The sequence below is a fragment of the Humulus lupulus genome, chromosome 1 (assembly GCF_963169125.1).
Source record: "Humulus lupulus chromosome 1, drHumLupu1.1, whole genome shotgun sequence".
Taxonomy (NCBI): Eukaryota; Viridiplantae; Streptophyta; class Magnoliopsida; order Rosales; family Cannabaceae; genus Humulus; species Humulus lupulus.
The window spans coordinates 92004211-92028373 of NC_084793.1; the positions used below are offsets into that span (position 1 = coordinate 92004211).

At 39.5% G+C, this 24163-nt stretch overlaps 1 long non-coding RNA gene across 1 annotated transcript; it reads right to left on the bottom strand.

The window, feature by feature from the left end:
* Positions 1 to 22594: 22594 nt before the first annotated feature.
* On the bottom strand, positions 22595 to 23126 carry LOC133814481 (uncharacterized). Its single transcript, XR_009884788.1, has 3 exons — positions 22899 to 23126; positions 22748 to 22822; positions 22595 to 22656 (listed from the first exon to the last, which is right to left on the bottom strand). It is a non-coding gene; the product is annotated as an uncharacterized LOC133814481 (long non-coding RNA).
* Between the last annotated feature and the right edge of the window lie 1037 nt (positions 23127 to 24163).

Genomic DNA, 24163 nt, shown 5'->3' on the forward strand with positions numbered 1-24163 from the left:
AGGAGTTCATTAGGCTACTTCAGGGGAACTTATCAGTTACTGAGTATGCCTTGAAATTCGATCATTTGGCAAATTTTGCCAAGGAGTTGGTGCCCAATGATGGGACCAATGGGAGAGAGATTCTTGCAGGGGCTACAGCCCAGATTAGCCCGAGATGTACGTATCACCACTGTGGCAGGGGTTACTACCTATGCACAGGTGGTTGAGAAGGCACTCATAGCTGAGAGTGCAGAGATCAAGATCTGGCGTGACAGTGCAGCCAGAAAGGATTTCAAGAGGCCAGGTCGTCCATTTTGTGGGTTCAGGTAGGGGTGTTGGCCCCAGTGATCAGAAGAGGAAGGTTCCTGACACCTTCCCAGTTCCAGGTCCTGATAGGCAGCCCCATGGTATTTCTATGGGTCGTCCAGGTGGTGGTGAAGCCTGGAAGTCATATCCTGAGTGTTCTAGATGCAAGAGGCATCACTCGGGAGAGTGTAGGGAAATGGCCTGCTTCTCTTGTGGAGTAGTGGGTCATCTTAAAAAGGATTGCCCTAAGGCAAGAAAAGAAGAACCCAGAAAGGCGGACAGCTCGGCCCCAAGTCGAGTGTTCGCGTTGACTCAAGCAGAAGCTGAGGACTCTCCCTCAGTTGTTACAGGTCAGCTTCTTAGTGATGGAACCCCTTATAATGTGTTGATTGATTCCGGTGCTACACATTCTTTTGTTGCTAGTAGTGTTATTGATAGATTGTGTAGACCTTGTGATTTTTATGTTGTGGGGTTTGGTACTTTGTTACCCACTAGAGAGTTAGTGGTATCCAAGAGGTGGGTCAGATCTTTGCCAGTGACAGTAGAGGGCAGAGAGTTGTCAGTGGATTTAATAGAGTTGGTTATGACTGACTTTGATATGATACTGGGTATGGATTGTTTGGCAAAGCATGGGGCAACCATCGATTGCAGAAGGAAGATGGTCACCTTTGAGCCTGAAGGTGAGGATCCTTTTGTGTTTGTTGGTGCTGCGCATGGACCTCGCATTCCTATGATTTCTGGATTGAGGGCTAGGGATTTATTGCAAGGACGTTGCATTGGATTCTTAGCCAGTGTGGTTGATACCACCCAAGTCGTGCCAGTGAGACTAGAAGATACCAGGTTAGTTTGTGAGTTTCTGGATGTGTTTCCAGAAGATTTTCCAAGGTTGCCACCGCATAGAGAAATTAAGTTCGTTATAGAACTGGCACCAGGGACGGAGCCAGTGTCTAGAGCGCCTTACAGAATGGCCCCAGCTGAGTTGAAAGAATTAAAAGTGCAGTTGCAAGAACTATTAGATTTGGGTTTTATCAGACCTAGCTTTTCACCTTGGGGTGCGCCAGTTCTGTTTGTAAAGAAGAAGGATGGTTCTCTGAGAATGTGTATTGATTACACGGAACTGAATAAACTGAAAATTAAGACTAAGTATCCTTTGCCAAGGATAGATGATCTGTTCGATCAGTTGCAAGGCAAGAAGGTATTCTCAAAGATCGACCTTCGTTCTGGTTATCATCAGTTGAGGGTCAAGGAGGGAGATATACCTAAGACTGCTTTTCGTACCAGGTATGGGCATTATGAGTTTCTAGTTATGTCATTTGGATTGACTAATGCCCTTGCTGCTTTTATGGATTTGATGAACAGAGTGTTCAAGGATTATTTGGATCAGTTTGTGATCGTCTTCATCGATGATATTCTGGTGTATTCTTAGACTGAGTCAGAACATGAACAGCATCTCAGGTTGGTTCTACAGAGACTGAGATAACACAGATTGTTTGCTAAGTTCAAGAAATGTGAGTTCTGGTTGTCTCAAGTGTCCTTTCTTGGGCACATTGTCAGTAAGGAGGGGATTAAAGGAGATCCAGCAAAGATCGAAGCGGTCAGAGATTGGCCAAGGCCAAAGAATGCTTCTGAGGTTAGAAGTTTCATTGGATTGGCAGGTTATTACAGGCCTTTCGTGGAAGGGTTCTCAAAGATAGCCAGTGCTTTGACTGAGCTGACACGCAAGAGCCAGAAGTTTGTGTGGTCAGATAAGTGTGAGAACAGCTTCCAGGAACTGAAGCAGAGGTTGATTTCAGCTCCGATCCTGAGTCTTCCAACAGGTCAGGAGAAGTTTGTGATTTACTGTGATGCTTCTCATCAGGGATTGGGCTGTGTTTTGATGCAATCAGAGAAGGTAATTGCTTATGCTTCTCGTCAGTTGAAGGAGTATGAAAAGAGATATCATACTCATGATTTAGAGTTAGCAGCTGTGGTCTTTGCTTTGAAGATATGGAGGCACTATCTCTATGGAGAGAAGTGTGAGATTTATACAGACCACAAGAGCCTGAAATACTTCTTCACCCAGAAAGATTTAAATATGAGGCAAAGGCATTGGCTGGAGTTAGTAAAAGATTATGATTGTGAGATTCTGTATCATCCAGGAAAAGCCAACGTGGTAGCTGATGCTTTAAGCCGGAAGGGTCCAGAACAAATTCATGGTATGAGGCTGATAGCCAAAGAATTAGCTGATGATATGACCAGAGATGGTATAGAGTTGTTGGTGGGCTAGTTGGCTAACATTACGTTACAGTCTATGCTGTTAGAGAGAATTAAGGAGGGTCAGCTGAGTGATCCACAACTGATCAAGATCAGAGAGGATGTTCTGGTTGGAGTGTCCAGAGATTATTCAGTGTCTGAGTTAGGCTTGTTGAGATACAAGGGGCAGATATGTGTTCCGTTAGAAACTTCTTTGAGACGAGAGATTCTGGATGAATCCCATACTACACCTTACTCTTTGCATCTAGGCACCATAAAGATGTATCAGGATGTGAGATTGTTGTATTGGTGGCCGGGGATGAAGAGAGATGTAGTAGAGTATGTGGCTAAGTGCTTGACATGTCAACAGGTCAGTGCTGAGCATCAGAGGCCGGCAAGGTTATTGCAGCCTCTGGATATCCCAGAGTTGAGGTGGGAAGACATCACGATGGATTTCGTGGTGGGTTTACCCAGGACTGTTGGTCAGCATGATTCTATTTGGGTGATAGTGGATCGCTACACCAAGTCAGCTCACTTTCTGCCAGTGAGGACTACCTATACAGTTGACCAATATGTAGATCTCTATGTGAGAGAGATCGTGCGGCTCCATGGTACGCCTAGGTCGATCATGTCAGATTGGGACCTTACTTTTACTTCCACGTTTTGGGGGATTTTGCAGAAAGCCATGGGGACACAATTGAAGTTCAGTACTGCTTATCATCCTCAGACAGATGGGAAATCGGAGAGGACGATCCAGATATTAGAAGACATGCTGAGAGCGTGTGTGCTGGACTTTGGTGGATCTTGGAGTAAGTATTTGCCTTTGATAGAATTCTCCTATAACAACAGTTATCAGTCTACCATTGGGGTTGCACCTTATGAGATGTTGTATGGTAGGAAATGCACATCTCCCATTCATTGGGATGAGACAGGTGAAAGGAGATACTTAGGTCCTAAGGCAGTTCAGAGGACCAATGAAGCCATTGAGAAGATTAGAGCTAGAATGCTTACTTCTCAGAGTAGATAGAAGAGCTATGCAGATCCCAAACGCAGGAACGTGGAGTTCCAAGTAGGAGACTATGTCTTCCTTAGAGTCTCACCATGGAAAGGGGTGAGAAGATTTGGGAAGAAAGGCAAGCTGAGCCCCAGATATGTAGGTCCATTTGAGATCCTGGAAAGGATTGGTCAGGTGGCTTACCGGTTGGCTTTGCCTCCGGAATTATCGGTCATGCATAATGTATTTCATATTTCAGCTCTTCAAAGGTATGTGCCTGATGTTAATCATATTCTGAGCTATAAAGATCTGGAGCTTGAGGCAGATCTATCCTATGAGGAACAGCCTGTCCAGATACTCGACATAAAAGATAAGGTCCTCAGAAACAAGACGATACCTTTTGTTAAGGTATTGTGGAGGAACAACAAGGTCGAGGAAGTGACCTGGGAGCTGGAGTCAGATATGCAGAATCAGTATCCTGAGCTGTTCAGGTAAATTTCGAGGATGAAATTTCTGTAAGGAGGGGATAGTTGTAATGCCCTGAATTCTCCGATGTGGTTTAGTGGCGGGATTAGTAGGCCGGGAGGGCCATACTTGCTTAATTAAACCATTAAATGATATTATGCATGCATATGTGAATTATATTAAGATATGATGTTAAATGCATGCATGTGGGTCCACATTTTAATTACAGGGGTGTGATGGTAATTTTGCCCGTTGAGGGTATAATTGTATATTTGTATGCATGTCGATGATATGTGTTGAGACCACATTATAATGTGGGTTTTTTCGAGCTATTTGGCATGAGACGATCTTGGAATATTGATTAGCGGGTTAGTCACAACAGGTTTAAGTGCGAGGCTCGGGTTGAGTCTCGGGGTGATTTTAATGATTAGAGCGTTACCGGGTATTAGAGGGTAAACGGATGTGAATTATTGGTGTTTGAGATTATTGAGAATCACGGGAATTGGAGAGCGTTAATTATGATTAACGAGATAGGAGGAAAATACCAATTTTTCCCTTGGGAGCCTTTAGAAACTTTAAATTGACCTAGGGGTAAAATGGACATTTCACCCCTAAGATAGATAAAACCATTGTTGGGTGAAGAAGAGAGCAAAAACAGAGCGAGTATCAAAGTGTCTCCCGTACTTCTTCTCTTCACCTTTCTTTGTGCTTTTTGAACCATTCTTGAGGATTCAAGCTTGGGAAGCAAGCCTTGGTAGTTTAGGAGTGTGTTCCGCCATTGAAGAGCATCATAAGCTGAGCTTCAGGTTAGTTTCTAACAATAGAATTCTCTGGTTTGCCCTGTTTTGGTTTTGTTTTACAGCTCTGATTTCTAGGGTGAATACTTGGTTTTGTTGGGAGTTTTGGCTAGGGTTCCTATGCTTGTAATGTTTGGGGTGTGTTAGGATGGTTTTTGGGTTCATTTTGCATTAAGAATGGGATTTGGAAGCTTGGAAATCAGGTTGGAATCGAAGGAGATGAAAAAGGTCGGTTCAGGGGAGTTTTGGTCTAGAGGTAGCACTAAAGCGCCCACCCTAGGGCGCTACAGTGCTCCTCAGGAGGCTTTTAGGCATGTTGGGGGTTCTGAGTATAGCGCTGGGGCGCTAGGGGTTGAGCGCTGTAGCGCTACCCTGTTCCTTCAAAGTCCCGTTTTGAATGTTTTTAAGGGTTTTTTACTTGGGGTTTCAATTTTTTAAGCCCGGGATCGAATCTACTCACTGTGTGGGCATGTTTCGAGGTCCCAAGAGTGGTGCTTGGGTTAAGACCCTATTCATGTTGATTCTCATTAATGGAGGTTATAATTGGTTGTGATTAGGTAACCACTAAGGAATAAAAAGATCGATCGTTCTCAGGGGTCGTCCTTATTATACTTCTCGCTCGAACCTGAGGTAAGAAAATGGCACCCTGTGTATATATGACATGCGTGTTGGCTATTGAGGCATGTTGATTGATAAATGTGGACATGGATTTCATATTAAATGCTGGTGAATGTTGATTACTTGTATATGGCACTGACTAGTCAGGGACACTGACCTAAGAGTCAGAAAGGGCATAGCGTCATGAACGCCGAGCCAAATGAAGATTAGATCTAATCGATATCAGTGTTGAATGGCTCTAAGGCATTAACACTGGACCGACCCTAAGGTCGATGAACTTATAAGCGCTTGGCTAGTCTGAGACTAGTTATTCAGAGTCAGGGCATATGGCCCCGGTGATTGTTTGTCACATGGCTAGGGAACGATGTTCCAGGGTTATGACTCTAAGATCATGAGGAAGGTTATGTTGGTGACCATTCACCATACACCTATCCTGCTCAAACTTATGAAAGGTTCACTTATCAGTTAAGCCCGAGTAATCCTATCGTCACATGGCTAGAGGGGGCTGTACCCACTTTTGTGACTTTTGCGACTGTCACCTATTTGTTTGGACTGTTGGTCCTAAATGATTATTATGATCATTGTTGATATTATATCATGTTTTATTATGCTTTTCTTGCTGGGCCTTGGCTCATGGGTGCTATGTGGTGCAGGTAAAGGGAAAGAAAAGCTCACCCATCCTTGAGTGGAGAGCTTAGGTGGTGATGTGTACATATGCGGCCGCTTGACCACCACGGCCAAGGCGTTCTCAGAGGAACTAGGTGGTTTACCCTACTTTTCCCGCTTAGGTGGGTGGGATTGTAAATTTGAAACAGTAACGACCATTTTGTATTGAGAACAACTTGTAAATGTTTTGATTAGCTCTGCAGAGCAGTTTGTAATGAAAATATCCATTCCTTTCTATTAGTTTTCCACCTTAACCTGTTAATTATAGTTAGAGCACGTTTTTAACCAAAGGACTTGGGTAGCGAGTAAAATTTCTGGTTCACCGATCACCGTAACTGTTTTGGGGTAACCAGGTCGTTACAAAGATGTCAATACTCCATTCGATCATAGTGTAAAACTAGAGAAGAATGAAGGAAGAGAAGTGGCTCAATTAGAGTATGCTAGTGCTATAGGGAGTCTAATGTACGCTGCCCAGTGTACTAGACCTGATATAGCATTTTGCGGTAAGTAAACTTAGTAGGTTTACAAGTAATCCAAGTGTGGATCACTGGAAGGCAATTGGAAGAGTCCTAGATTATCTCAAGAAAACCAAAGGACTAAGCCTTCACTACTCCAAATTTCTTTCGATATTAGAAGGATATACATATGCAAGTTGGATATCCAATCTTGGGGACAACTTGTCCACAACTGGTTGGGTATTTACACTTGGTGGAGGCGCAATTTCTTGGGGTTCCGAGAAACAAACCTGTATATCTCATTCCACTATGGAAGCAGAGTTCATAGCTCTAGCTGCTACCGGCAAAGAGGCCGAATGGTTAAGGGATCTATTGATAGAGATTCCCCTAATCAAAGAGAATGTATCTACTATATCGATACATTGTGATAGCCAAGCGACATTGGCTAGAGCATACATCGGAGTGTATAATGGGAAGTCTAGACACATTAGTCTAAGACATGGATATGTAAGAGAATTGATTCAAAGAGGAGTCATCTCAATATCCTATGTGAGAACAAGTGAAAATCTGGCGGATCCTTTCACTAAGCCACTAACGAGGGATTTAGTGGCTGCATCATCTCGAGGGATGGGACTTAAACTCCCTAAAGAGATTCACGATTGATGGTAACCTATCTTAACACTGGTTATTCAACCAGTGTTAGGTTCAATAGGTAATAACAAGTCAATCAAGTGAATATTAGTTATACTCAAAACACGTCCCATATGAGATATTGAGTACTTGTGTGTTACCAAGTAGAGGGTTAAAACCGAAAGGTTTTTTAATAGAATTCAGTCTTGTAAAGGCAAGTATTTTGGGTAACAAAATACTGTAAGAATTCTACCTATATGGACCTAGGGGTGGTGCCGCCTCTCATGAGAATTGGGAGTATGCTCAAGAACGTCCATGAATGGAAAGTGCACATGGTCATTAATGGTGCAAAGCGAGACATAGAGGTCTCAAGTGAACATCGCAAAGGTGTGTGTATTATCACCGATTTTTCATCATGAAAAGATGGTTCAATGCCTAGTGCAACCAAATTTTCGACAAATTTTGTGAAAATTTACACTATAGTAAAGTTCAAGTTGAAAAACACTTTACTTTATGCATCAATGCAATGGCTCCTATAAGAGAGAGTTCTTATTTAATCAAGTGGGGGATATATTATATTTTTAAATATAATGATTTATAAAATAAGTGTTACAATAGATGACTATTTAATCTAGTGGGGGAATGTTATATTATTTTATAATATAATGTAATAGTATATTATTTTATAATATAATGTTTTAGATTAAATAAATGTGACATAGAGTATCACATATTGTAACATATAATAGAGAGTTATATTATTTGGATATATGTGAAATATCCAAACATGTAACATATTTGGTGTTACAAATTCATCACAAATTTGTAACTCCTAAATATCACCCATTATTGTGTAGATTTGTTGTTACACAATATTGAGATGAATTTCTTAAAACCATATGAGAAATGGCTGATAGAGATGTGATTTTAACTCTCATATTGTGTATGGAAGTTAAAAAATCAAGTGGGAATAAATTGGAATGTTTTGAAAAAAAAATTGGTTGCTGAAAATGACCAAGGCGCCGAAACAAGCGCCGCGGCCCTAGTGGCTGACAGCTTCATGCAAATTCAGTTTTTATCCAATTTTGAACGTTTCCAACAGCCAAGTAACTCCCAAATCTCTATTTTAATTCCATAAAACATCCAATTAATCATTGGTAACAGCCATGGGGGTTGGTGGAATTTGAAATTCAAAGGGTGTCTCAAAACTCTATAAATAGGAGCCTAATGCTCACTTGTAAGACACAACATTTCTATCCATTAGAGCACTTGGCAAGAAACACCTTGAGGCTTGATAATTCCATAAAGCATTCCTATAATCTGTGAGAGATCCCTTAGTGCTTGAGTTAGGGGAAATAAGCTTTTGGACAAAGGTTTCAAACCTTGTTCAAGTTGGTGATCCCCAACACTCTTCACTTTGGTAGTGTGAGTGAGAGTTGTTTATCTTTTGTTTCTTGTTCCTTTCTTTCATTCTATTGCTTTTCATCTTTATATTGTTCTTCTCTATTTACTTGTATTTCTTGTTCAAGAGTTTTAATCTTTTCTTTTCTTTTGTTTCAAATACTTTACTTTATTTGTAATCTTTTGCTTAGAGTTGTATTTTACTATTCTCTTCTTCTTCTTCTTTTTCTTTTTCTATTTGTAATTTTCAGTTATAGAGTTGTAACTCTTTTTAATCAATAATTATTTATTTGTAATATATTTCATAGAGTTGTAATTTATTATTATTTCCATTGAGGTAAAATACATATTTTCCTAACACTTATAGCTTTTAGCCTAGTTATGTCCAGACCATCTTTAGCTCGCGTATACACTTATAACTTCTATGTCGGGTTAATGATTCGGACATTTCTATTAGTTTACGTGTATACTTAAAACTTTCATGTCAGGTTAATGATCAAGATATTTTTATTCTATATTATTTATTTTTTCAAACTTATGGTATGATTGTATACCACTGATGCTCCCTTAATATCCTATGAGTGTGACCATAGGTTATTGAATTAAGAGAGTTTGCAAAAAATACAACATTTAATAAAGAAAACAACTTTTGAGCAAAATTTAACATTTTATTAACAGAAGTCTGAAAAATAAAAAAGCTTGGTTACAACAAAACACCCTTCCTACATTATTTATAATAAGGTCGTAGATGTTCGCCATTCCATGCTCACGGTACCAACTCTTTGTTTAATCTCACCAATTTATACACCCCAGGCCAGATGATAGACTCGATCTGGTAAGATCCTTCCCAGTTAGGTCCGAGCACCCCAGCAAACGAGTCTCGTGTAGCCAGAAACACACATCGTAGGACCAGGTCTCCTAATCTGAATTTTCTATCTCGAACCCTCTTATTGAAATACCTAGTCTTGTTGTTGGTATGCATCATTTCTCAATTGAGCTTCATCTCGTCTTTCTTCAATGAGGCCTAGACTTTCTTCGAGCTGGGATTGGTTCGAGGCCTGATTGTACGCATAGCTCTGTATTGTAGGTATTTCGACTTCAATAGGCAACATGGCCTCGCACCCATATACTAGGGAGAAGGGAGTATTCCCTGTTGAAGTTTGTGTTGTTTTTTGATATGGCCACAAGACTTGAGGTAACTCCTCAGGCCACCTTCCCTTAGTCTCTTCTAATCTTTTCTTAATGGATCTTTTTAGGGTCTTGTTGACTGCTTCAACCTGACCATTTGACTAGGGATGGGCGACAAAGGAGAAGCTTTTTATTATCCCATTTTTTTCGCAGAAATGGGTAAATAGGTCATTGTCGAACTGGGTACCATTGTCCGACACTATCTGTCTGGGCATGCCATATCGGCAGATGATATTTTTTACCACAAAGTCTAAAAAAAATTTCGAGGTAATAGGGGCCAAGGATTCAGCCTTGGTCCATTTCGTGAAAGAATCGACCGTGACCACTCCGTACCTTACTCCACCTTTGCCAGTTGGTAACGAGCCTATAAGGTCGATCCCCCACACTGCAAACGGCCTTGGGGAGGTCAACATGGTAAGCTCGGTAGGTGGAGCTTATGAAATTGAAGAAAATCACTGGCATTTATCACATCGCTTGACATACTCAAACATGTCTGCCTTGACTGTGGGCTAGAAATACCCATGTCTTATCACCTTTTTGGATAGACTATGCCCCCCAGTGTGATCTCCACAAAATCCTTCATGAATTTCTTCCAAAATTTTCTTTGCCTCAGGTGGAGTTACACATAAGAGTAATGGCATTGAATACCCTCTTCGATACAACCTTCCTTCCACAATAGTATACCTTAGGATCTGATACATTAGTTTCCGAGCCTCGTTCCATTCTGTTGGGAGACTTCCGGTTTCGAGGTAGTCGATTATTGGGGTCATCTAGGTAGGTTTTGAATTGACAATGCATACGTCCTCTTTGTCAGGCTCGCTGATACTCAGGGTCGATAGAAACTCTATCGAGACCACGTTCAATGTATCGGCCTCACGGGTTGTAGCGAGCCTAGCCAACGCATCTGCATTTGAATTTTGTTCTCGGGGGACTTGCTCTATAGCGTAGAATTCAAACTGTCCGAGCACTATTTTTTCTTTCTCTAGGTATGCGCCCATTTTTATACCCCGAGCTTGATATTCCCCCAAAATTTGGTTGACTACCAGCTGTGAGTCAATATAGCAGTGTATGGCCTTTGCTTTTAGTTCCTTGGCTATTTGAAGTCCTGCTAGTAATGCTTCGTACTCAGCCTCGTTATTCGATGCCTCGAAGTTGAACCTTAAGGCTGAGTGGAATCGATTTCATGTTGAGGTAATCAATATAATACCTGCCCCCGATACATTTTCATTGGAGGATCCGTCGACATAAAGTTTCCACAGCCTGTGGGCTGGGGTTACAACTTCATCATTTGACATTCTAGTACATTCGACAATGAAATCCGCCATGGCTTGTCCGTTGATGTTCATTCTCGGGTGGTATGTGAACTTGAATTGTCCGAGTTTGACAGCCCACTTCAACAATCTTACGGATGCCTCTGGTTTGGACAAAAATTTTCGTAGTGGTTGGTCAGTTAGCACATGAATATGATGTGCTTGGAAGTAGGGTCGGAGTTTTCGAGATGAATGTATCAGGCGAAGAGCCAGTTTTTCCATTATCGGGTATCTTGATTCTGCCCCCAAGTAACCTTTTGCTGACATAGTACACATGCTTTTGTACTTTTTTCTCTTCTCGGACGAGCACTGAACTGATGGCGTGCTCGGTTGTAGCAAGGTATAAATACAAAACCTCTCCCGTGATAGGTTTTGACAAGATTGGTGGTTTGGAGAGGTGCTTCTTAAGGTTCTAAAATGTGAGCTTGCACTCCTCTGATCACTCGAACTTTTTGCCCCCTCTCAAAAGGTTGAAGAAAGGAAGACAACAGTCTGTGGATTTCGAGATAAACCTACTCAATGTCGCCATCCATCCAGTTCAGCTCTGGACATCCTTGTGCTTCCACGGTGAGGGCATGTCTATCAACGCCTTAATCTTGTCCGGATTAACCTCTATCCCTCATGCATTTACTATAAACCCAAGAAACTTTCCCGAAGACACTTTGAATGAGCACTTTTGTGGGTTAAGTTTCATGTTATACTTTTGTAGTACAGTAAAGCATTCTGCGAGATCATCAACATGGTTATTGTTATGTTTTGATTTAACTAACATATCGTAAACATAAACTTCCATGTTATTTCCAATCTGCTCGGCAACCATCCTATTCACGAGCCTTTGGTACGTGGCCCCAGCATTTTTGAGCCCGAAAGGCATGACATTGTAGCAATACAACTCTTTATCGGTTACGAAGCTCATATGTTCCTGATCTGGTGCATGCATGGGAATCTGGTTATATCCAGAATAAGCGTCCATGAATGACATGATGCCATGACCCGCAGTGGCATCTTCGAGCTGATCTATCCGAGGTAATGGGAAACAATCTTTAGGGCATGCCTTCTTAAGGTCTGAATAGTCGATACAGGTTTTCCATTTGCCGTTGGGTTTCGAGACCAACACTCGATTGGTAATCCAATCTGGATAAAAGGCATCTCGTATGAATCGATTTGCCTTTAACCTGTTGACCTCCTCCTTGAGAGCCTTCTTTCTACCATTGTCCAGGAGTCTTCGCTTTTGTTGCTTCGGGGGGAAGCTTTTGTCAATATTAAGTGCGTGGCTTATGACATTCGGACTGATTCCAACCTTGTCTGAGTGTGACCATGCGAACACATCGTGGTTTTATTTTAAGAAGTAGATTAATTGTTATCTCGCATCTTTAGAAAGATTCTTTCCCACCTTCACCACCTTTGTAACATCTACTTTGTTGAGCCCGACCTCCTCGAGCTCTTCTAAAGGTTCGAGGTCAGCCCTTTCTTCTATTCTGGGGTCGATCTCTTCATCTACCTCGAAGACTGACCCATTTATCTCTTTGATAATCACTAGAGCTTGCGCACTTGTCTGAATTTTTCCTCTTATGTAAATGTTATAGAACTCCCTTCCTGCGAGCTGGTCTCCCTTCAATGTCCCGATGCCACTAGAGATCGGGAACTTGATGGCCAAGTGCCTAACAGACGACACTGCCCCCTGCCCAATTAGGGCTGGTCTCTCGAGTAGTACATTGTAGGCTGATGGGAGGTCCACCACGATGAACTCCATCATCTTGGTTATCGAGACTGGACAGTCTCCCAAGGTTACGAGGAGTTCGATGGATCCCATATAGGCAATCCCTTCTCCTAAAAAATCATACAATGTTGTTGCACATGCTTTCAAATCATGAAGCGCGAGTCCCATCTTTTCTAGAGTGGCTTTGTAGAGGATATTCACCGAGCACCCATTATCAATAAGGACTCGGCATACCCTCTTGTTCGCGAGCTGGAGAGTAATGACCAGGGGGTCGTTATGAGGAAGTTGGACATGTGACGCATCCTCTTCTGTAAATGTTATGGATTGAGTCTTAACCCTCTATTGTTTTGAAGCTCGTGGCTCAGGTTCGTAAGGAGAACCGTCTCTGGTCTTGAGGTCGTTTGCGTATATTTTCTGGGCATTCCTGCCCGAACCTGCGATATGAGGTCCCCCTGAGATGGTTACTACATCCTCTCCATCAATTGGAAGGGGTCTCTCGTCCTCCCAAGCTTGGGAGTTATTGTGTTGGGCAGGTTGCGCGGCTGCTGCCCTCTAATTTGTTGACGCTTGATTGGGATTTTGATTTTTGACGTACTCTCCGAAATATCCCCTCGAGATCAAACCTTCGATCTCGTCTTTCAATTGTCGACACTCATCAGTTGTGTGTCCGATATCTCTATGGAATCTACAGTATTTACTTGAGTCTCTTTTTACCTTTTGATTTCTCATGGGATCAGGTCGTCTAAACAGGACTTGGTTTTCATTGGCCAGGTAAATATTCTCTTGAGACTCCTTGAGCTCGGTATACACCTTGTATACAGAGAAGTATTTATCCCCTTTTTTCTTTCTACCTCCATCAACCTCGGGGTTATTCCGTTCTTTCTTCTTCCTTTTAGAAGGGTTATCCCCAGAGGGTTTTGAAGTTGATGGGGCCACTGAGGTCGAGACAGAGTTCACATTTGTCATTGTAGTTATGGGATGAGAGGTCATGTTCAATGCTAACCTCGCCTCTTCTACATTGACAAATCTCTGGGCCCTTCGATTGAACTCGGTTAGCGACCTGCTAGGTTTCCTTTGTAAATCTTCCCAAAGGGGACTTCCTGGCAGAATACCCATGATAATGGCCATCAGGTGACCGCTATCATTGACAACCCAAACTCGGGTCACTTGTAGGTTAAACCTCGTGAGGTAACTCTTTAATGACTCATTTTGTTGTTGTCGGACATTGGTTAAGGCCGAGGCCGAGGGCCTAGTGCCAATCATAGCCTTAAACTGCTTCTTAAAGTCTCTAGATAATTGATCTAAGGACTAGATCGAATGTCTTCTGAACTTCTCAAACCAATCTTTTGTTGGTCCTGTAAGTGTGGCTGGGAACAACATACATCTGAGCTCATAGCCAACATTGCTGGCTCGCATGATGGTGTTGAAGGTACTCAGATGACTATACGGGTCTGAGTTTCCATCAAACGGTGGGACATGGGGTGTTCTGAATTCCTGAGCAAACAGAGTGCTAGAGATATGCAGAGAAAATGGGTCGAGTTCCTCATCGAACTCTTCAGCTTTGTTCTCATTACGCTCGTCTTGCAGGAGCCTAAATGCTTTTTCTAATTGGTCAATCCTTTCCTGGACTAAATCCATTGGGGGGCGAGCCTGGACCTGAGGGGGCTGGTTATCTTTAATAAAAGCTCTAGTTCCCTATCTTGGTATAGGGTTATATGTTGGCTATTTTCGACCATTCAGATGGTCGCGCAGATCAGCGTTTGGGGGATTATCTCGCCCTCGACTATGGTTTAGATGATCCTGCAAATTGGGGTGATTCCCTCGATTCCCTGTATGCCTTGGCTCGGTGTTATAAATGCTTACAGACCGAGTGTAGTCTGAGCTTTCACTTATGTAACTTGTAGCCCTCTCTGGATGTGTGGCTCGGTGATTAAGAGGCGGGTCCCCCTAGCCTGTCCAGGCCAAGCCTGTCGGTTTTCATCTCGACTGCCACTGCGAGATGGCCTCTATGGTGCAGTTAGTGGGACCTCTCGGATTGGAAAAGGGTGCCTTATTGGAGATGGTGGATGCCTTATGTGTGACGGGGGTTGTCTCCCATTGTCAGGCCTGGATGGCCCAAAGTTTGCTCGGACATGCTCTGGGTTGTTTCTTGCAGTATCAAGATTCAGGTTCAGAGGCACTGGAGGGGCTCGATTATTTCCCGTTCTTGTAGGCAATTCTGCAGTTAGGTTGGCAATGGCCTCAGCCCGGGTACTCCTTCGGGGCCTTGGCTGATTTGGCTTTGATGCTTGTTCCGCCTTCCTAGCAGTCGTACTCCCACAGAGGCGTCCTCTAGGCCTCTGGGGAGGTGCCTGGGTGGCAGCTGCCTGTCTGGCTAATTCTTCATTGCGTTTTGTCGCCTCTGAAATTTTTTTGCGCAATTGACGATTTTCAAGTTCCACGATAGGAACATACCTCTCAGGATTGTAATACAAATCCTCATCAGGCCTGGGAATAGGTGGCCCACGAGAATTGGATGAATCACTACTTTCCTCAGGATCCAGGTCCACCATGGGCTGCTTTCCAGGTCGTTGGGGATATTCCTCAGTATGAGGAGTCTGTTCCTCGGGTATCTAGGGCAATGGTCGCCCCCGAGTACTGGGATTGTTTGCAGCGGCCATTGGCGATTCAGGAGGTTTTCTAATTAAACAGGCTCACGTCTTGTTTAATGGCTCTTAATGAAAGCACCAAAGTGTTGACGTTGTTTTTCGTCAACTTAGAAATGTAGAGAAATTAAACAAAATACCAAAGGAAACAAACAATAATAGACACGATTTTTACGTTGTTCAGCAGTTAAAATCTTCCTAGTTCACAAGTTAGTGTTATTCACTTTTTTGGAATTCTCTCAAAGCTTTCTGGAAGCAATTTTACAGAGTCTTCCCAATACAAGTTTTTCTCCCCTTACAAATGAATTGTTCCACTCTATAAAATGGTTTATCGAATATCTCCCCTCATATTTCGGGGAGTTATTATACAAATCAATTAAATAAATACAATTAAATGCATATAGTTACTACGTACGGGTATAAATCCCATAATATTTGGAATTTAACAATAAATTACAACCAATCCCTCAAACATAGGGATTTTATAACAATAAAGATGTTCACACTCAGCTCGCGACTTTGAACATTCAATTCACATGCCTTTGAGATCGATCAACATCACGAGTTTGCTACAAAATTTTGGGTGTAACAGATGGCATGCCATTAAAAACTGATAATTGAAAAAGTTACAAAATTTGAAGAATTTCTTCCATTAAAAAAAAGTTGACTATCTAATCAAAAGGCAAGCAAACCAATTCATAAGTTGCTAGTAGTATCGTTTCCAATAAAACTTTAAAAACAAAATCCCACCAAATAAACGATATATTTATTCATTGACCTATAAATGGTGATTAATAATGAATTACAAATATATGCAAAATAAGATAAAAAAAAAACAAACGACTAAATCTTTTAACCGAAAAGAAGTTCCTTAATTACTTAAAATAATTATAAATTACAATAACAAAATTAAAAGAAATAAAATTATTTTAAACTAATTTGACAAAGAGAATAAAAGATAAGCACACCCCTAAGGGCGTGTTTGAAAATGTAATTATTAGGCCGTGTAATTACTAGGGTAGTAATTATATATCTTAGTAATTACATTGTATTTTAAAATATAAGGTGTGTTTGGATGTCAAGTGGTAATTACTTATGAATTCTTATTGTCATGTTTGGCAAACCAGTTAGTAATTATAAAGAAAAATAATATTATGTAATAAATATATTTTAAAATTAATAGTAATAAGTAATTACATAGTGTAATTGCACCCAATTATCATGGGAGGCTATGAGAATTTGAGAGTTTAATTGAGACCAAATCAATTACCTCCAATTACATAGTTATTGTATTTACATGGTCAGACAAACATGCAAAATTGAGTAATTACTCCCAATTACATCCAATTCCAATTACAAGATTGCTTTCCAAACACACCCTAAAAGTCTTTAATTTATATCATAGACTTGAAAACATAGCCGTGCTTTGCCCATTTTTTTTTGTAATGATTAAAAAATATATATTTTTAAATTTTTTGGGGGAGAATGTGTGGTAGGAAGTTATTTTAACCCTACCCGCACAATATGTTCCTTATATGGACATGCGGGCGCATCTTGACCTTAGAATTTTTTATGATGGTGCATTGTATAGCAAATAATTAAATTTTCGAAAATAAAGTTCAAACAACTTGTTGTACGCGTGTTTTTATTTATATATTTATTGTAAATACTTATTTTTTTATTATATAAATTAAACAATATTTTTAATTAATATATGTGGGACCCACCAAGTCAAAGAGTCAAAGACTTTATTTTTCTTTTCTTCTTCCCTTCCCCAGACTCTTCTCTCTCTCTTCCTTTTCACTTTCTCTTCTCTCCATGGCAACACACCACCAGAAAGACCCAACCACTGGTGACCTCCATTTTCGACACACATCGACTTATTGGATTCGCCTTGCTCCAGAGACCTCAACTACCAAGCAGCACCAGACAACTCGGCCTCTAGAAAAGTTTCATTGGATATTAGTGGTTAGTGGTTTTCCAGATGCGTTTCCTGAGGATTTACCATGACTACCACCTGCTAGAGAGATCAAGTTTTTCATTGATTTGATTCCCGGGACTCAACCAGTTTCTACTGCACCTTATTGCATGGCACCTGCTGAGTTGGCTAAATTGAAAAACCAATTGGATGAAATAATGGATAAATGTTACATCAAGAACAGTTATTCCCCATGGGGAGCTCCAATTTTGTTTGCCAAGAAAGCTGATGGATCCTTGCGACTGTGAGTCGATTATAAGAAATTGAATTAGATGACAATTTAGAACAAGCCACAATTTAGATGCCAAGGATAGATGAGTTGTTTGATCAGTTGGGAGGTTCAAAGTATTTTTCCAAGATTGACTTGAGGTTAGGCTATCATCAATTGAGGATTATGGAAGAGGATATTCCTAAGACTGCTTTCAGAACGCGTTATGGACACTTTGAGTTTTTGTTGATGCCATTTAGATTGACGAATGCACCTGCAACATTTATGGACCTTATGAAAAGGATCTTGAGACCCCATCTGGATAAGATTGGGGTTGTTTTTATTGATGACATTTTGGTGTATTCCATGATACCTGAGGACCATGCAAAACACTTAAAAATTGTGTTGAAAACTTTGAGAGATCATCAATTACATGCTAAGAAAGAAAAATGTGACTTCTGGATGACCGAGGTCAAATTCTTAGGGCATGTAATATTTCAAGAAGGCATCATTGTGGATCTTGCAAAGATAGATTCTATCTTGCAGTGGAAAGACCAAAGATTGTTGTTGAGTTTTGAAGTTTTCTTGGGTTATCATGTTACTATTGTTGGTTTGTGGATAAGTATTCTCGAATTGCTATGCCTTTGACAAAGCTAACAAGAAATGATTTAAAGTTCGTGTGGGATGACAGTTGTGAAGAAGCTTTCGGAGAAGTTAAGCAAAGATTGACTACGACGCCTATTCTCACTGTGCCTAATAGTGATGAACTGCATGTGGTATTCACTGATGCTTCTGGTACTGGTTTAGGAGGAGTTGTCATGAAAAATGGCAAGATTGTTTCCTATGCTTCACGCCAATTGAAGCCACATGAGAAGAACTACCCCACACATGACTTGGAACTTGAAGCAGTGTTTTTTGCCTTGAAAATTTGGAGATGTTACTTATATGGGGAAAAGTTTGAATTATATTCTGAGCATAAGAGTTTAAAGTATCTTTTTACTGAAAGAGACTCGAATTCGAGGTAAAGAAGATGGGTCGAGTACATGGAAGATTACGATTTCACTATGCAATAACATCCTGGAAAAGCAAATGCGGTCGCTGATGCATTAAGTAGAAAACCTCATGGCACTTTGGCTTGTTTGGCTCTTGAGAATTGGAAAAGAACGACCACGTTGGGTGATTATGATTTGGAGTACTATGAACGAAAATAAATTGCCTGTGTTTCTAATGTGGTGGCTACACCAGTGCTACTTCAGCAAGTTAAGAAATGTCAGTGGCAAGATGAGAAATTGAGACTTATTTGGAATAGAATCCAAAACGGTGAGCAGTTAGATGGATGGACAGTAAGTGCCGAATGGTTCTTATACCATAAGGGAGATTGGTCGTTGCAAATATCCCTAATCTTAGAGAGTCTTTTATGATCGATGCCCATAGGTCTAAATTTTCTATACATCCTGGAAGCACAAAGAAGTACCAAAACTTGAAAGACAATACTGGTGGGAAGGTATGAAGAGATCCTTAGGGTTGCTTCAACCTTTACCTATACCAGAATAGAAGTGGGACAAGAACACGATGGACTTTGTGACGAGATTACCATTAACACCATTAAAGCATGATACTTTCTGGGTGATTGTTGATCGTTTGACAAAATCTTATCATTTCATTCCAATTAGGAAGGATTATAAGGTGTCTAGACTAGCTCGACTTTATGTGGATAATATACTTCGACTGCATGGGTTGCCTTCAAGCATTTTTTATGATAGAGATCCTCGATTTGCATCAAGGTTTTGGCGAGCATTGCAAAAATCTTTTGGAACTGAACTAAACTTGAGCACTGCTCACCACCCTCAGATAGACGGAAAATCTGAGAGGACCATCCAAACTTTGGAGGACATGCTTTGTTCTTATATTTTGGATTTTGGAATTAGCTGGGGAGAACACTTGTCATTGGTGGAATTCACTTATAACAATAGTTACCAAGCCAGTATAGGCATGGCTCCTTATGAGGCCTTTTATGGGAGACCATGCAGATAACCTTTGTGTTTGGCAGAACCGAATGAGCATGTCACTATTGGACACCAAATTATTGCTAATACCACTGGGAAGATCAAAGACATCCAATAGAGACTTAAGGTTGTTCAAAGTCATCAGAAGAGTTAAGCCGATCTCCATCGACGAAAAGTTGAGTTTGAGGCTGGTGACTATGTCTTCTTAAAGGTTACTCCTATGTGTGGTGTGACGAGATTTGGAGTGAAGGGTAAGTTAGCCCCGAGGTATATTGGACCTTTCGAGGTTATCAAGAGGGTTGGGGAGGTCACTTATCGATTGAACTTACCAACACGGTTGTGGCATATTCACAATATGTTCCATGTGTCGATTCTGAGGAAGTATACTCCAGACCCATCACACATCATTGAGTATGAGGCTATTCCTCTTCAAGAGGACATGACATATGAAGAACAACCTATCAAAATCCTAGCAAGAGAGATAAAGGTGCTAAGCAACAGAGAGATTCCAGTATTCAAGGTCTTATGGTGCAACCATAGAGAAGATAAGGCTACTTGGGAGTTAGATTTGGAGATGTATGAGAAGTATCCTCATTTGTTTAATTTTCAGCTTGAGGATGTACTTCGAAAATTTCGGGATGAAATTTCTCTAAGGAGGGAACAATGTAAAGACTTGTTTGTTTTTATTATATAAATTAAATAATATTTTTAATTAATATAGGTGCGACCGACCAAGTCAAAGAGTTAAAGACTATTTTTCTTTCCTTCGTCCCTTCCCCTGACTATTCTCTCTCTCTCTCTCTCTCTCTCTCTCTCTCTTCATTTTCTCTTTCTATTATTTCCCTCTTTCTTTCTCTTCTCTCCACATCAACACACCACCACAAAGACCCAACCACCGACATCCTTCGTTTTCAACACGCGGCAGCTCATTGGATTTTCCTTGCTCCGATGACCTCAACCACCAAGCGGTGCCATACAACTCGCCGCCAACTGTTCAGAATCTCCAGCCAAAGTTTTGGTCCATCAACTTTGACTACGTTTTCTGGACAACTTCAACTACCTCTCGACTAGTGGTTGGTACCTTTGTAGCAAGCATGGACAGGGGAACAAAACTCACTAAACCATTCCGTTCAACTCGTCTTTTTCTCCGGCAAGATTTTGGGTATCTTCGCCACTATCCGGTGAGTCCGAGAAATTTTTTGACCGATGGTTGGCAGAAACGTGTTCTACTCTCTGATGTGGTCTTTTTATATATTCCATGCCTACCTTCGTTGACATTTTCGATGCATCTCTCACTGTCGGCACTATTCATGACCCGGGTGAGTTTTGAAACATGAAATTTTAAATATAGTCATATTATATGTCGTTTGACACGATTTTGAATAAGGAATGCAATGATGATAATCAATTGCCCATTTGTTTCACATAGGAGAAGTATGATATAAAAATTGGACTAAATCACTATAGGATCATCGTTAAGCTTAGGAGGATTGCTTTGGACTCGAATTGACAATTCTAAGGAGGTAGGGACTCAACTTGACTATTTGACTTATTTTACTCGTATTGAATTGCATTAACATATTCCAATTTTGATATTTATAAAATGATTGAAATATTGAAAACTTAATTTGCATGTTTTCTGATTTGTTGTGAGGGCACTGAGTGTCAAATATATTTTTGTTAACTTATTCATGCATGTTATGATTTTTGGGATTTATTAAAATGCAGTCATTATGCTGCCCAATTTTCTAAAATATAAAGATAATATGTTTCTTACTTTTCATGTTTACCTGCATTTGGTTATATTGATGCACTACAAGAAAAAATGCTTTTAATAACACCGAAAATGTGTTATCAAAACATACGATAACACTTTCTGATGTGTTAAGACCGACTATGTTATCGTAGGTCAAGGTACTTTACATAACACTTTATCAGTGTTATACAGATGTGTTATTGTACTGTCAACGATAACACAATTTCTGTGTTATTTTAATATATAGATAAGTGTTGAATTATGTTATTAATAGTCGATTATATAACACTTTTTTTGTGTTATACTACACTTTAGTATAACACTTTTTTTTTGTGTTATACTACACTTTAGTATAACACATTTTTTGTGTTATGCTACACTTTAGTATAACACATTATTTGTGTTATATAATGAAGTTTGCATAACATAATTCTTTGCATAAAAAGTGTTATTGTAATATATATTATAACTCAATTTTTGTATTATTGTTATATTTAGATATATTTAAATTCTCATTATATATTTTATTTATATAACACTTATTTATTCTATTATATTTTAATTTTTTTTATATAATTAAAATTAGCTTTCTAATATATACTAGCATCATCAAATGAACTTGATTTTCAAATAACAAAAAGTAAGAACATTCTACATTGAATTAACAATCCACAATTTAGTTTAAAACATTCAACACTGCCATCAACAACAAAATATTCTTTAAGTATTCAAGGAGTCTAAAAGTTACTACTTTCAACACAAAGAAATAAACAAAGTTACTACTTTCAAGGAGTGTTAAGTATCCTTTCATACTTCGCTTGTCATATCTGCAAAATAAACAAAGAAATATTTTATTGTTATTATCTAGCATCACAAATTACTTCAAGAAAAATGCTATGGAAATTATATCCAAGAAAGGACACCACATACAAAATAATGGATTCACAACTACACCAAAGCAAACAAAGAAACCAAACACTAAATTATAAGACATTAGTTATTTTTTGAGTATGAAAATCTACCTCTTGGAATAACTTTTTTAGAAGGCCATGCAACTGTGGAACCAACTGCTTCTTGTATTGTAAGCATCGCATGATTAGGACGAAATAAGTAAGATTCTGGTACAATAGCAACATCAACCCATACTCGCATAAAGTCTGGTCCAAGAGGCTTTCCATGTACAGTTATCTTTGGATCACTAGAATCCCAACGACCTTCAGCAAAAATTGCATCTGCCCAATCAAGCAAGTAGCAAGCATTCTTCCCTTCTATAAAGTTATGTCTTTTTTCTAGTGCAATACTCTACCAAATTTATTTTAAAGACAATATATTAGTTTCTGTAATTGTTCTTCTAAAATGAAAATTTAAAACAATAACAACTTTTATAATTTACCTTAGGGGACTGAATATTGTTTGACTGCGGTACATTGCGAGACTGTCCTTCGCTTGGTGTCACTTTACCACCAACCTAACTATAAAACCAAGATAAGTTTCATTGGAAGAAAAGAAAACTAAGATTTATAAGTGCAAGATAGAAATACCACCAAGTGTTCTTTAAGTAGATTCATCATTTCAGTCATTTTGAGCTTCATATTATGTTGCTCTTCTTCTAACTTGGAGATCTTGCTATTACACATATTAACAATAGTTAGCTTTGACCTTGTTACGCCTCTTCCTTGTCCGATTAAACGACCAGATTTTGGGTTACCAAACAATTTTGTCAAGGCATCCTCATCAGCGTTGTCTATAGTTCCAGATTTTGGGTCTTCAAGGAGAATCTCATTCAATGAACCCTGCATATAAATTAGTATAACTAATGTATGCATTATGCAAAATAAGTAAAAATTCACAAAAATTAAATGACTAATACTCACAAAAATATCAGATGTCGTTGGGTTTACAGGTTCACCATTCTTCTTGGTATGGGTTCTCCGAAAAGCATCGATTCTAGATATTTTACCATCCTCATTTTCTTTCTTCTACACAATACATCAATAGAGATTATAAAATAGAGACTACAGTATATTTGGGTTATTGAAGTTTAAAGCTTTATCTATTGGACTTGATTCACAGTGTTAACCTTGTATTTTTTTTTTTAATGGTGCTTTTGTAAGAAATATTTTCTGTCCCTAATTGATTTTTGGTGCATCTTTCTAGGTTTATTCGGGTGGAATTGTTGAAAGAGAAATTGTTAGAAAACAACAAGGAGATTTTGTTTTTAATCTCTTCAAATTAGATCATGCATATCAATATATCACTACAGTTCCTTCCACTTTGAGTGAACTATCTTAAACTTGTCCATGATTATCACCCAAAAGTTTTCATCCCTCATTGGGTGGTTGGTATAATTAATTTTAAAGCTTATGCAAATGAAAAATATCAACAAAGCATACAACAAAACTTTATGCTAGATAAAACTATAAACAAAGTGTCTTACATCAAATAAATGTTAGACTATATATTACTCTGTTTATTGTGAATTAGTTTTGAGTTGAAAATCCTCTATAAATCTTAATCGAGTACATTTAACTTAGTCCTATATATAAAAATAAAAATGTGTAATATATTCAAGAAAAATTATAGCAAATAAATAAAGTCAAGTTAGCTAGTATTGTATGCTAAATACTGATTGCTAAAAGAATCAGAAAACTCATCATGTCAGCACTGATTGCAAGCTATACGTGGCTCATTTAGTAGCTGGCTTCCATGCCATTATATGAGATTAAAATTATAATTTTTTTGGAGTTATCCTCTATATTTTATTAGTTCTTTAAACAAGAACCACGAAAATACACCTGTTTGTTATGTG